General features: G+C 46.4%; 1 protein-coding gene and 1 pseudogene across 6 annotated transcripts in view; both read right to left on the bottom strand.

The window, feature by feature from the left end:
• LOC129374485 (nck-associated protein 5-like) overlaps window positions 1–3,824 on the bottom strand; it is a 38,718-nt gene extending 34,894 nt beyond the window's left edge. For 4 of the 6 annotated variants that reach the window (XM_055052933.1, XM_055052937.1, XM_055052934.1 and 1 more), the window contains exon 1: window positions 1,280–1,811. The gene's annotated coding sequence lies outside the window, so the exon portion shown is untranslated. Of the gene's footprint in view, window positions 1–1,279; window positions 1,812–3,763 lie in introns of those variants that run through there. The other 2 variants (XM_055052935.1, XM_055052936.1) reach the window with 2 other exon arrangements.
• A 1,233-nt stretch (window positions 3,825–5,057) lies between these two features.
• On the bottom strand, window positions 5,058–8,705 carry LOC129374407 (uncharacterized; annotated as a pseudogene).
• Between the last annotated feature and the right edge of the window lie 3,421 nt (window positions 8,706–12,126).

The following is a 12,126-nucleotide window of genomic DNA, read 5'->3' as shown; positions in this document are numbered from 1 at the left end:
AACAGGACCGGTGGTGATTATATGTTTTGTGTAAACATCCGGATCGATGGAGGTTAAAACCTGAGGAAGTTTATTTTACCGTCATCCACACTAAATAGTTCTGCTGACTCAGTCTCAGCAGCTTTGACTTCCGCTAACCTGCTAACCCGCTAACGCATAGCAAATTTTTGTGAACTTTGAAGACATTAATGTTGACGTTACGATATTGATTCAGGTTCGGTTCTGATGCAGCCGGATGACTTAAGATCATTAAGCAGTTACACATTTATATTCAGGCTCTTATTCTGAAGTCTGTTCAGACAGCAGTTTTGTCTTTTCTTAATTTTCGCTGTTTTTATCCAAAACAATAAATTCTTATCAAACAAGCAACATTCAGGAAGAAAATAAAAACGGACAACAAAACAAGACGCAAGCATAAATGCATTATGAAACATATGAATTGTGACGTCAAAATGCAAATTGTTGCTGGAGGTTGTAGTCTTTCTGAAGCACTTTAGCATTAGCTTGCGCTAAGTGCGTGTTGCTAAAGCCTTTAGCGGAGCCAGTGTTTCTGTTCATTACTTTAGCATCAACAGCACAAACTGTCATCATTCTGGGTCTTATGTAATTAGACATCTTGTGAATTTTAGCAAATCTGAAGATTTGAGCTCCAACTGCAGCGAAGCAGCCTACCGAGCATCTGCCAAACATCAGACGACATCAATATCAGCTAAAGTTCAGAAATACTAAAAATTCAGAACCTGACCCATCCGACATCCATCCGCTCCGGTTCTGACCCGGTTTGCGCATCTACCTAAAGCATCTCTGCTTTATGCTGTGTTATTAATAGAAGCTGTGATGCTTGGAAGGTTTTAGAGTTTCATCCAAAATAAATCAGAATCTGAACGCGATGAAATGATAAATTCAGGAAGTAAACAGTCAGAAACAAACACGAATGGGTTTAGATGAACGTTCAGCAGCATGAGCCTGAACCCTGACCCGATCTGAACCAACCCGACCTGGCCGAACCTTTGGACCTATCCCAGCTGTTCCTCACAAAAACGCTTCAGGAACCTTAAATTATTCACCAGCTGCTCCATCTTAACCTACTTTCGGGTTTGGAGGAGGAAGCCAGGTTACTTGTTGCTGCCGATGGTTCCCTGCAACCATGATGCTGCAGGTGCTGCTGCGTGATGCTGCTGCATCCATCCATGATGCTGCTTGCTGCATTTAGATGCATCTGGATGCAGCGCTGCAGGAGGCTAACATGGCAGAAAGAGGCCCATCTGGGCATTCTTACCTGTGCGTTTCCACGGAGACGGCTGGAGCGGAGTCAGCAGGCTGAGAGGTTTCTGGAGACATCCCGCCTCATCCGGCTGCATCTGTTCAGGGATCAGAACCGAACCTGAACTGACAGCAGGATGTGCTGGCTCCTCAGCAGCAGCAGCAGCAGCAGCAGCAGCAGCAGCAGCAGCAGCAGGCGGCGGCGTCTCTCTCCCTCCCTCTCCTCCGCCTCTACACCTCTCCTGCAGCCTCCTCCCGCCGCGCCGCCATGCTTCCAGTCCGGTGCGCCTCGCTGCGCCCTGCCTGCCCGGAGAGGCTGAGCATGTGTCCGGGTGGGGGAGGGCTGGCCGGCGGCGCTGCGCTGCAATAGGTCAGCCCAACACCAACATCTGATCCTTCACTGCTTCAACCGCATCAGCTGATATTTCAGTAAATTAACTAAAAAAAAGAGAAATTTGTTGTTAAAAATCCAGCATGTTGTCACTGAGTGGCGCTCATTCTGCAGAACCGAACCGGGCTGGTTCTGGTTCACTGCAGGGAGAAGAGCTGCACAGAGGAAGTGGGAGTGATTGTAGGAAAACAGACAAACCAGGGGGGAGGGGGTATTTATAGAAGCTGCTGTTTTTAATTCACAGGCAGCCTGGATGCTGCAGTTTGATTAAAACATGATTCATAATTTAATTTCATTATCAGACGGAAAAACATCCAGGCGATTTACAAATCGAAATGAAATAATTTCATGCATTTCTGCCGAATCAGAGCAGAGCCTCATGGAAACTGGGACATTTCAGTCAAACTAACGTTTCTTTACATGTTGGTCACGTGATTTCCATGTAAACATCGTGATGCGTGTTGATGCGTGGAAGCCTCAGGGTGCGTGCGGTGACCTAGATTAGGCCTTGATGCTCCCCAGCCTGCAGCGGAGGAAACACACACACACACACACACACACACACACACACACACACACACACACACACACACACACACACACACACACCTCAGACCCAGAGCATCCAGTCGGCCCGGAACAGAGCAGGTTAATCCCGCCGCCTCCTCAGATTGCGGATCCGGATCAGCAGATTAGCAGCAGCTGCAGCTTAAAATGTCTCCAAAAAAATAAATAAATGTCCGTATGCCAAAAGCTGGATTCATCCCATAATGAGGTTACATAATCAAAGGAAAACATCTGGACCGAAACGCAACCAAACGATAAACACATTCAGCCTCAGATTAATCCTGCATGTTTTATTTTAATATTCTGATCTGAATCTCAACCTGATTTAAATCTCAGTTTTAGCTAAATGTGTCCATGTTTGATCCTGATTTTATTGCATTATATATGAAGAATTAGTTAAAGATGCATGTGGTGAAAATATCTTAATGTATTCAAAACAATGTGCAGCTTCTTTATTCCAAGTTTTTTATTCAGACGTTTGAACACTAATGATGCCCCTGCGAAACTGGACCGAGTCGCCAGAAACACATCAGCCTGGAAACCAGCAGAACCAACAGCAGAACCTCATCCAAACAGCAGTAGAGCTACAACAGAGTTTGCAGTGGCCTAGTCAAAGTCCGCCCACCTTCATGATGAAGCTGGTTAGTGACTCAGCTGTTCCTGTGAGGTTCTGATTGAGTTCTGGTAAAAGCAGCGGCGCCGCTCACAGATGGCGGTTTTCCCACGGAGACGGAGACACATCATTAGCCCCAAAACAGGAAATGAAGCGTCAGGAGGGAAAAATCCACTCATGAAAATGAGATAATTCAAAGTTTAGCTGCTAAAAAACAGAAACACCCAGCAGAAAACAAGACAAGAAACACATTTCATTCACTCTGAAAGATTCATTTAGTTCTTTACTAAATTACTCAACAATGATAAGGTTTATCCTAAATAATAAGAAACAGATTTACTAAACTAAAAGGCTGAGTTTATGAAACATTAAAGCTCAGAGCAGAAGCACCAGGGCGGCCATCTTTAGATTTCAGAGGACACGTGACCCCGCCATGAAACGCTCCTTTACTGACAGATTATTTGACCTTAACATTTTAAAAGTGTTTCTTCTCTCTCTTTTGAAAACAATTGAATAAACTTCAGTTTGGCTTTCACAAGTCAACAAGTAAAAAACCCGTAATCCAAATAACTGGAAGCTAAAGTTTGTGTCTGACCGTTGCATGTCATTAGCCAACATGCTAACCTGCAGTAACAAACCCCATTCTCTACAGAAACATCTCTAATGTTAGCCAGTCAGCAGCATGTTGAGAATGGGCCGATAAGTAAAACTCATCCAATCTGTAGCAGCGTCGCCTCACTAGAGGCAAGTTTGGACCTGAACGATGCTGCTTTTTACGTTATGAACCTGAACTCATCACCCGTCAGCTAGCAGCAGCTAGCTCTGTTTCACTGCGCTGTAGATTTTTCGCAAACATTAAAGAGACGCAACGTGTGTGTGTGTGTGTGTGTGTGTGTATGTGTGTGTGTGTGTGTGTCAGCATTCCTCACCTGATAAAAACCAGCTTCCCAACAAATACAACATGGGAACCAGCTGCTCTTCACCTCCAGATGTCATTAAAATCTCTCGAGACCAAACGTGAGTTCAGAGTAAACAAATATGGCCGACTGGGAAGAAGCAATGGCGCCCTCACCCTAACAGAGATAACGATCCAAAAAAATTAAGTTTGGATATTTTAACAGGATTTATGGGACTGATTGTTCACTAACAATCAGACATTACGTGGTATACCTAATGTCCTTTTCATGTTCGTTAAAAACAGTTTTTCTAGTTTCTCTGTTCCAAGTCTTCATAAGCTTCAATTGAGAACGTGGACATGAGAGACAATAAATGTCCCAATAGGTTTTTAATCAATATTCTTACATAATATGTACCCCAGTCGAACGAAACGTACATTTCTCCTAACAAATCTTTGATAACCAAAATTAGAACTAATTATTTCAAATTATTTTGAATTACAATTCAAAATAATAAATGACATATATCCTTCAAATGAGAACTTAAGAGAGAGATTTAAATTCAATGTTGGGAATTGTGGTTTTTGTACAACTCAACTGGAAACTACTAAACATTTGTTTTATGAATGTAAAGAAGTAAGAAACCTTTGGGATGAATTTGTAACTTTTTATCCTCTAGATCTATAAATGTGGACTTTAATTCTTTACAAATATTTCAGTTTGGTTTATATCTCAAATAATTTTTTTTGTTTTAGAATTCTTAGTGAATGTTTTGATGATTAACCAAATATTATATCCATAAATGCTGTTATGCAAAATGCTCCCTCTCAATCTCTGCTCTCAAAAACAAACTTTCCTCCTTTAACAGATGTCTGAAAGACCTTAAAAGTAAATAAATTGTGATTTAATGGAAGAATTTCAATTAGCCCCTTTCTCACTAACTTACATTTATTTTTTTACCTTTATTTTCGTTTTTCTGTTTTGTAATTTTGTATCTCTTGTTCTAGCCTTTATTTTCTATTAGAGTTGTTAACAGGAGTTGTGATCTTATTTTTTACTTGTAATGTTCATTATTGACGTATTGTTTGAGTTTGTCATTGTTATTCTGTATTTCAATAAAAAATAACAAACAAAAAGAAAACGATTCAAAAACAATTCTGTAATACACAACACTGTCTCCACCGGACTTCCTGTTGTGTGTTCCTCGCGTTCTGATTGGATACAGACCACAGGCAGTCATTTTCCTAAAAACCTGTTTTCTCCTGCATGAAAAGTTGATCACTTTTCCATAAAATATTGAAAACAAACAACAAAAACACACTAAAACTTAAGAAGCTTGTCAGGTGTTTATATTTCAAAGCAGAACCACATAAAGTCCATTTTCTGGCCCTACAAGACTGAAACGTTTCTCTTTTCTGTTCTGATATGGCTGCTGTCTTAGTTCTTGTAACTAATTTTAATCTCATAAACCATTAAACTGCCAGTTAAAAACTCCTGGTCCTGAAGCTCCGCCTCCAACATGGCTGCTCTGTTAACCTGTTAACCATTTCTACAATCATCTCAGCAGGTGTTTGCTAATTGCTGCCAGCTAGTCTGGAGGAGTAGAGTGGAGGTGCAGGGGGGCGGTGAAAGCTTGGAAACTGCAGCTCAGAGGAGGATCTGTGCCTTGTGGGCGGGGCTAGGTCCACCCAGGCCTTTTGCTCAGCTGAGTGGTTGCCATGGAGATGAAAGGATTTCTCAAACAACGCTCCAGGTTTGATTCTGATGACATGATGTAATAAAGTTGACTTTACATGATTCTGCCCGTTGCAGTGACAGTGGTAAGTCGGAGAATGGTTTGTGTTTGCAGTTTTCACATGCGGATCCTTCGCTGCTCCCTCCAGAACTCCCCGATCCCCTCAGACAAAGCCAGCTCAGCTAAGCCCCTGCACTCCTGGGGGGTAAACCCCACCAGGGCGGTGCCTTTCACCATGACCCCCTGCTGCCCCGCCAGCTCCGCCACTCGAGCCGCGATGAGGGCGGCCGGGGCGTGGCAATATGGCCGCCCGTCGACGACGAAGCGCGGCCATGGCGGGTTGCTCGGCGCCACGGCTCCCGCCACGCTCTCCACGTTGCAGGCGATCTCCACGGCGCCCTCATGTGGCAGAGCCAGCACCTGGACCCCAGGAAGCCCACCGGGCGCCGACTCCCTGAGGGCGGCGGCGGCGGCGGCCGACGGCGACGTCCTGCGTGTCGATGGAAACGTTACAGTTCATGACGTAGGGACCGGCTCCGACTCCTGCAGGATCAGAACAGAACCAGTTCAGAACCAGATCGGCCTTAAAACCAGTTCTAGAATCAGTTCAGGCAGCATTAACTGAACTGATTCATGTTCGTAGTTCACCTGATAAACATGCTGATTCAGTTTCAACTGTTTCTCTGTAATTTATTAAAATGAGTCTGAATTTCATCAGTTTTATTCTTTCCTGCTCTTTATTCATAAACGATTTGAGAACATTTAACGCTTTGATCCACAGAACAGAAAATATTTAATATTTCAACCAAGCAAAGCCTCGTTGACCATTTGTTGGTATTACAACAGAACACATGGGAGTTTTTAATGTTTTTATACCAGGATATAAAAACTAAACCAAAAGAGAAAAACATCCATAAACTGAAAGTTGAGTTTGGTGAAACTTTTCCCTCCTCAATCATTTTCTGATCAATCAAAATAAATTCAGACTTTACTCTTCATCAGCTGAGTCAGTCACTGACCTGCAGGAAGGTCAAAGGTCAAAGAAGCTGCTCTCTGTATGTGGTGGGAACTTCTGCTAATAGCATTTTGCTAACTTTGAAACTGATTTAAGATGTTAGAGTGGTATATTTGTTAGTCATTATTTATGAAATAAAATGAAACTAAACTGCAGAAGTGCTTTGATTCCAACAGTGAAATGTGAACCAGTTGACCCGGTTGACCTGCAGTGACCTGTGAGTCCGTATCGTTCCCGCGGTGGCGGCCCGACGTCGGCGGTGAGCGCCCGCAGGTCCGGACTCTTCCGGAACCAGCCCATCTCCTTCCTCCTGCGGGCCAGGCCGCGCCGCAGCGCCGCGTCCGCCCAGCCGAACAGGAAGACGCTGCTGCCGCGGACGGTCTCCGTGAGGCCCAGCGCCACCGCTGCACCACCCAACAGGAACCGGCGTTAGAGAGCAGAGCTAATTACAACCTGTGATCACACCAAGAGGCTGCAGCACCTGCTGCAGCACCTGCTGCTCATTATCAGCTCTGCCAGCAGCGCCAGACTAATCAACACATGGGAGGAACAAACAGCTTTACTGAACCTGACAGAGGGAAAAATGTAGGAAAAGTCACATTTTCACCAAGTTATTCAGACATTTATAAATATCACAGTTCCAAAAATATTTAAACATTTAGTTCTCAATACAAAAACACAATATTTAGTTTAAAACTGTGTGAAATTTGTGATTTATGAAAATACAACCTGGTAAAATGAACACATATTTTCTCCATGCCAGACTAAATGAACCTAAATATTGCAGTTAACTTTTTACAGTGTAACAAACCGTCCGCTATGTTTCACTTCCTGTTTTACTTTGAAAGGCTCCCAGACTCACCCAGGGCCTGCTGGACGCAGTCCCGCTGCCCCACCGCCTCCCCCCGGGTAGATGGGGATCAGGTCCACCGACCCCATGCAGGGGTGCACGCCCACGTGCCGGCGCATGTCGATGAGCGCGCACGCCTCCTGGGACGCAGACAGCACCGCGTCTCCTGGAGGAAACGGCGCCATTAGAGCCAGACTGGAAATAATCACATATTTCTGCACTGAATCTGAGGAAAAGCTTCTTAACGCTGGAGATAAAGATCCTGCTGCCGATCTTTATCTGGATCCCAGCGGAACCAGGGCCGGGCTGGAACCGGGCCGGGCCGCCGTTACTCACTGATGCAGTCGATACGTGCACGATGGTGATGACGGATCATTATAGTTGATTTGAAGATGTTCAGCACCGTGGTTTCCTTCCGTTGCCTGCCTGACAAACGATGACAACGTTCAGAAACCAATACTAATCTATAATCAATATGTTTTCATCATGGGGTTTGAACTGTCACTGCTCAGAAAAGTACAACAAACCGACAGAATTGATCAGAAATGAATTTTAAATTAAAATAAAATTCACCATACAAAAAAGAGAAATAATTATAAAACACAGGAAAACATCTGAAACTTGAGAAAATACTTAAAATATTAATAAATGAGCTTGCCATGCAATTTCTAATGGCAAACTTATTATTTCCAGTGCCTGGACCAATCAAAAAACTCCACTGTGAGCAGACAGCCAATCAGTGATGATCTTAGGTTTATGGTGGTGGAGCGTCTGAGGGCCCCAATGACCCCAGGAGCTCTGCTATCTGGGGCTTCATGCCCCTGGTAGGGTCACCCAAGGCAGACAGGTCCTATGTGAGGGACCAGACGAAGCGCAGCCCGAAGACCCCGATGATGAATGGCAGCTTTGGACTTAGTGTTCCCTCGCCCGGACGCGGGTCACCGGGGCTCCACTCTGGAGCCAGGCCTGGAGGTGGGGCACGTTGGCGAGAGCCTGGTGGCCGGGCTTTTACCCATGGAGCCCGGCCGGGCCCAGCCCCAAGAGGAGACACGGGTCCCTCCTCCCATAGGCCCACCACCTATGAGAGGAGCCAAAGGGGTCGGGTGCGATGTGAGATGGCTGAGGCAGGGGGTCCTGGCCGTCCGATCCTCGGTTGCAGAAGCTCTTGGTGTGGAACGTCACCTCTCTGGTGGGGAAGGAGCCGGAGCTGGTGTGTGAGGCTGAGAGGTTCCAGCTAGAAATAGTCGGTCTCACCTGAACGCATGGCTCTGGTTCTGGAACCAGTCTCCTTGAGAGGGGCTGGATGTACTTCCACTCTGGAGTTCCCCACAGCGAGAGGTTTGGGGCAGTAGTGGGCATACTTGCTGCTCCCCATCTCGACGCCTGTACGTTGGGGTTTACCCCGGTGGACAAGAGGGTAGCCTCCCTCCGCCTTCAGTTGGGGGACGGGTTCTAACTGTTGTTTGTGCTTACGTCCTGAACAACAGTTCAGATTACCCACCCTTCTTGAAATCCTTAGAGGGAGTCCTGGAGAGTGGCCCTCCTGGGGACTCCCTCATTCTGCTGGGGGACTTTAATGCTCACGTGGGCAACGACAGTGAGACCTGGAGGGGCGATGTTGGGAGGAACGCTCCACCCGATCTGAGCTTTAGTGGTGTTCTGGTTGTTGGACTTCTGTGCTCGTCTCAGATTGTCTATAACAAACACCATGTTCAGGCACAAGGGTCTCCATATGTGCACTTGGCACCAGGACACCGTAGGCCCCAGTTTGATGAATGACTTTGTCGTCGTTTCATCGGATCTGTGGCCGTATGTTTTGGACACTCGGGTGGAGAGAGGTGTGGAGCTGTCCACTGACCACTACCTGGTGGTGATTGGCTCTGGTGGTGGGGGAGGATGTCGGTCAGACCTGGCAGGCCCAAACATGTTGTGAGGGTGTGCTGGGAACGTCTGGCTAAGTCCCCTGTGAGACGGAGCTTTAACTCCCATCTCCGGCAGAACTTCGAACATGTTCTGGGAAGGTGGTGGACATTGAGTCCAAGTGGACCATGTTTCATGCCTCCATTGTTGAGGTGGCTTATCGGAGCTGTGGCAGCAAGGTTGTCAGTGCCTGTCGTGGCGGCAACCCTCGAACCTGTTGGTGGACACCTTTGGTGAGGGATGCTGTCAGGGAGTGGATGAGATTTGCCCGGAGTTTCTTAAAGCTCTGGATGTTGTAGGGTTGGTTTGGTTGACACAACTCTGCAGTATCACATGGACATCAGGGGCAGTTCCCCTGGATTGGCAGAGTGGGATGGTGGTCCCCCTGACCGGAGGGTGTGCTCCAATTATAGAGGGATCACACTCTTAAGCCTCCCTGGCAAGAGCTATTCAGGGGTCCTGGAGAGGAGGGTCTGTAGGATAGTCGAACCTCGGATTCAGGAAGACCAGTGTGGTTCTGGTTCTGGTCGTGGAACACTGGACCAGCTCTACACCCTCAGCAGGGTCCTGGAGGGTTCTGGGAGTTCCCCCAACCGGTCCACATGTGTTTTGTGGACTTGGAGAAGGCGTTCGACCGTGTCCCTGTGGGGGGTTCTCCAGGAGTATGGGTACTGGGCCCTTTGATATGGGCTGTCAGGTCCCTGTATGACCGGTGTCAGAGTCTGGTCCGCATTGCCAACAATAAGTTGGGCTCGTTTCTGGTGAGGGTTGGACTCCGCCAGGGCTGCCCTTTGTCACCGGTTCTGTTCATTACCTTTATGGACAGAATTTCTAGGCGCTGCCGAGGTGATGAGAGGATCCGTTTTTAGGATCACATCTCTGGTTTTTGCAGATGATGTGGTCCTATTGGCTTTATCAGGTCATGATCTGCAGCTCTCACTGGAGCGGTTCGCAGCCGAGTGCGAAGCAGCCGGGATGAGGATCAGTGCCTCCAAGTCCGAGGCCGTGGTCTTGAGCCAGAAAAGGGTAGAGTGCTTCTCCGGGTCGAGGGGGATGTCCTGCCCCAAGTGGAGGAGTTTAAGTATCTCAGGATCTTGTTCACGAATGAGGGAAGAAGGGAACGGGAGATCGACAGGAGGATTGGCACAGCGTCCACCGTGAAGCGGCGCTGTGCCGGTCCGTCGTAGTGAAGAGAGAGTTGAGTCAAAAAGCGAAGCTCTTGATTTACCGGTCGATCTACGTTCCTACCCTCATCTATGGTCATGACTTTGGGTCATGACCAAAAGAATGAGATCGCGGATACAAGCGGCTGAAATGGGTTTCCTCCATAGGGTGGCTGGGCTCTCGCTTACAGAGAGAGAAGCTCGGTCATCCTGCAGGCACTCAGAGTAGAGCTGGTGCTTCTCCACATCGAGAGGAGCCAGTTGAGGCTCCATCCAGATGGTCAGGGTGGAGGCTTCCTGGTGAGGTGTTCAGGTCCCACCAGGGGAAGACCAGGACATGTTGGAGAGCCGATGTCTCTCAGCTGGCCTGGGAACGCCTCGGGATTCCCCCAGAGGAGCTGGAAGAAGTGGCTGGGAAAGGGAAGCCTGGGCCTCCATTCTTCAGCTGCTGCCCCCGCGACCCGGATGGATGGATGGAAGATGGATGGATGGATGGATGGATGGATGGATGGATGGATGGAAGATGGATGGATGGATGGATGGATGGTTGGATGGATGGTTGGATGGCTGGAAGATGGATGGATGGATGGATGGATGGATGGATGGATGGATGGATGGATGGATGGTTGGAAGATGGATGGATGGATGGATGGTTGGATGGCTGGAAGATGGATGGATGGATAGACGGATGGATGAATTTCTTTTTCATGATAATATATTAGCAGTTAGAGGAGAAGTTGGTTCAACGCTGTTAAATGTTTTATCAAACAATTTAAACGAGTTTCTATAAAAATCTGATCTGTAATAACTGGTCACGTCTATTGAATCAGCAGCTTTTCTCTGAATATGAGGATTTCTCCTTTCTGTTAAAAAAATAAATAAATAAAGACCTTGTGGTAATTAGTTAAGTTAGATTTATCTAATTTACTAATAATTTACTAATTTATCAAATTAAATCTTATTAAATTAAACTTCATCTTAAATTTCCTTTAACTTTGGCTTAAATTAAAGTTACATTTAGTTGATTTGAGATTAGAGAAACTACACTAATTTAAGATCAACTTAATTTAAATTAGCTGAATTAAATTTAGCCGTGAAAATATAAGATATAAGAAAATGTGACTGACTGACCTGCTGCGTCGTACAAAGCAGCCTTGGCCACGTTCTCCACCAGGTCCGTCCTACGAGCCTCAGAGACGTTCAGAAGACAAGCAACCAGACGTGACCCGAGAGTCCCAGAGGTCATGATCCTGCAACAACACAACCATCATGGAACCAGCAAAACCATCATGGAACCAGCAAAACCATCATGGAACCAGCAAAACCATCATGGAACCAGCAAAACCATCATGGAACAAATCCATGAGCGAAATGCTATGGCTGATGAATTTGTATGTTTGGTCCGATAAATGATTTGAACTTTTTTTCATCTTTTACTCATGTGAAGAAACTAGCTACAAAATTGCATAAGCAGCAGCAAAACTAAAATCTCCCATGAAGCCAAAGTCTGAATCCAATCGTGACTTTCTGTAGCGGGTCACCTTTCAGAGGAACTGAGAGAATCTGCTGCAAACCTGAACAGAACCTGCAGGTCCAAAGTCCAGCCTGCAGCAAACCGGACTCAGCTGTCGGTGCATGAGAGGAAAAAACATTTAGTGCCGTCAGATGAACTTTAACACACGACATCACGTTCAGCTGAAGTTCAAACAGCAA

The sequence above is a fragment of the Poeciliopsis prolifica genome, unplaced genomic scaffold, assembly GCF_027474105.1.
Source record: "Poeciliopsis prolifica strain line A6 unplaced genomic scaffold, Auburn_PproV2 SCAFFOLD036, whole genome shotgun sequence".
Classification (NCBI taxonomy): domain Eukaryota; kingdom Metazoa; phylum Chordata; class Actinopteri; order Cyprinodontiformes; family Poeciliidae; genus Poeciliopsis; species Poeciliopsis prolifica.
This window is presented reverse-complemented; position numbering and strand designations above follow the sequence as displayed.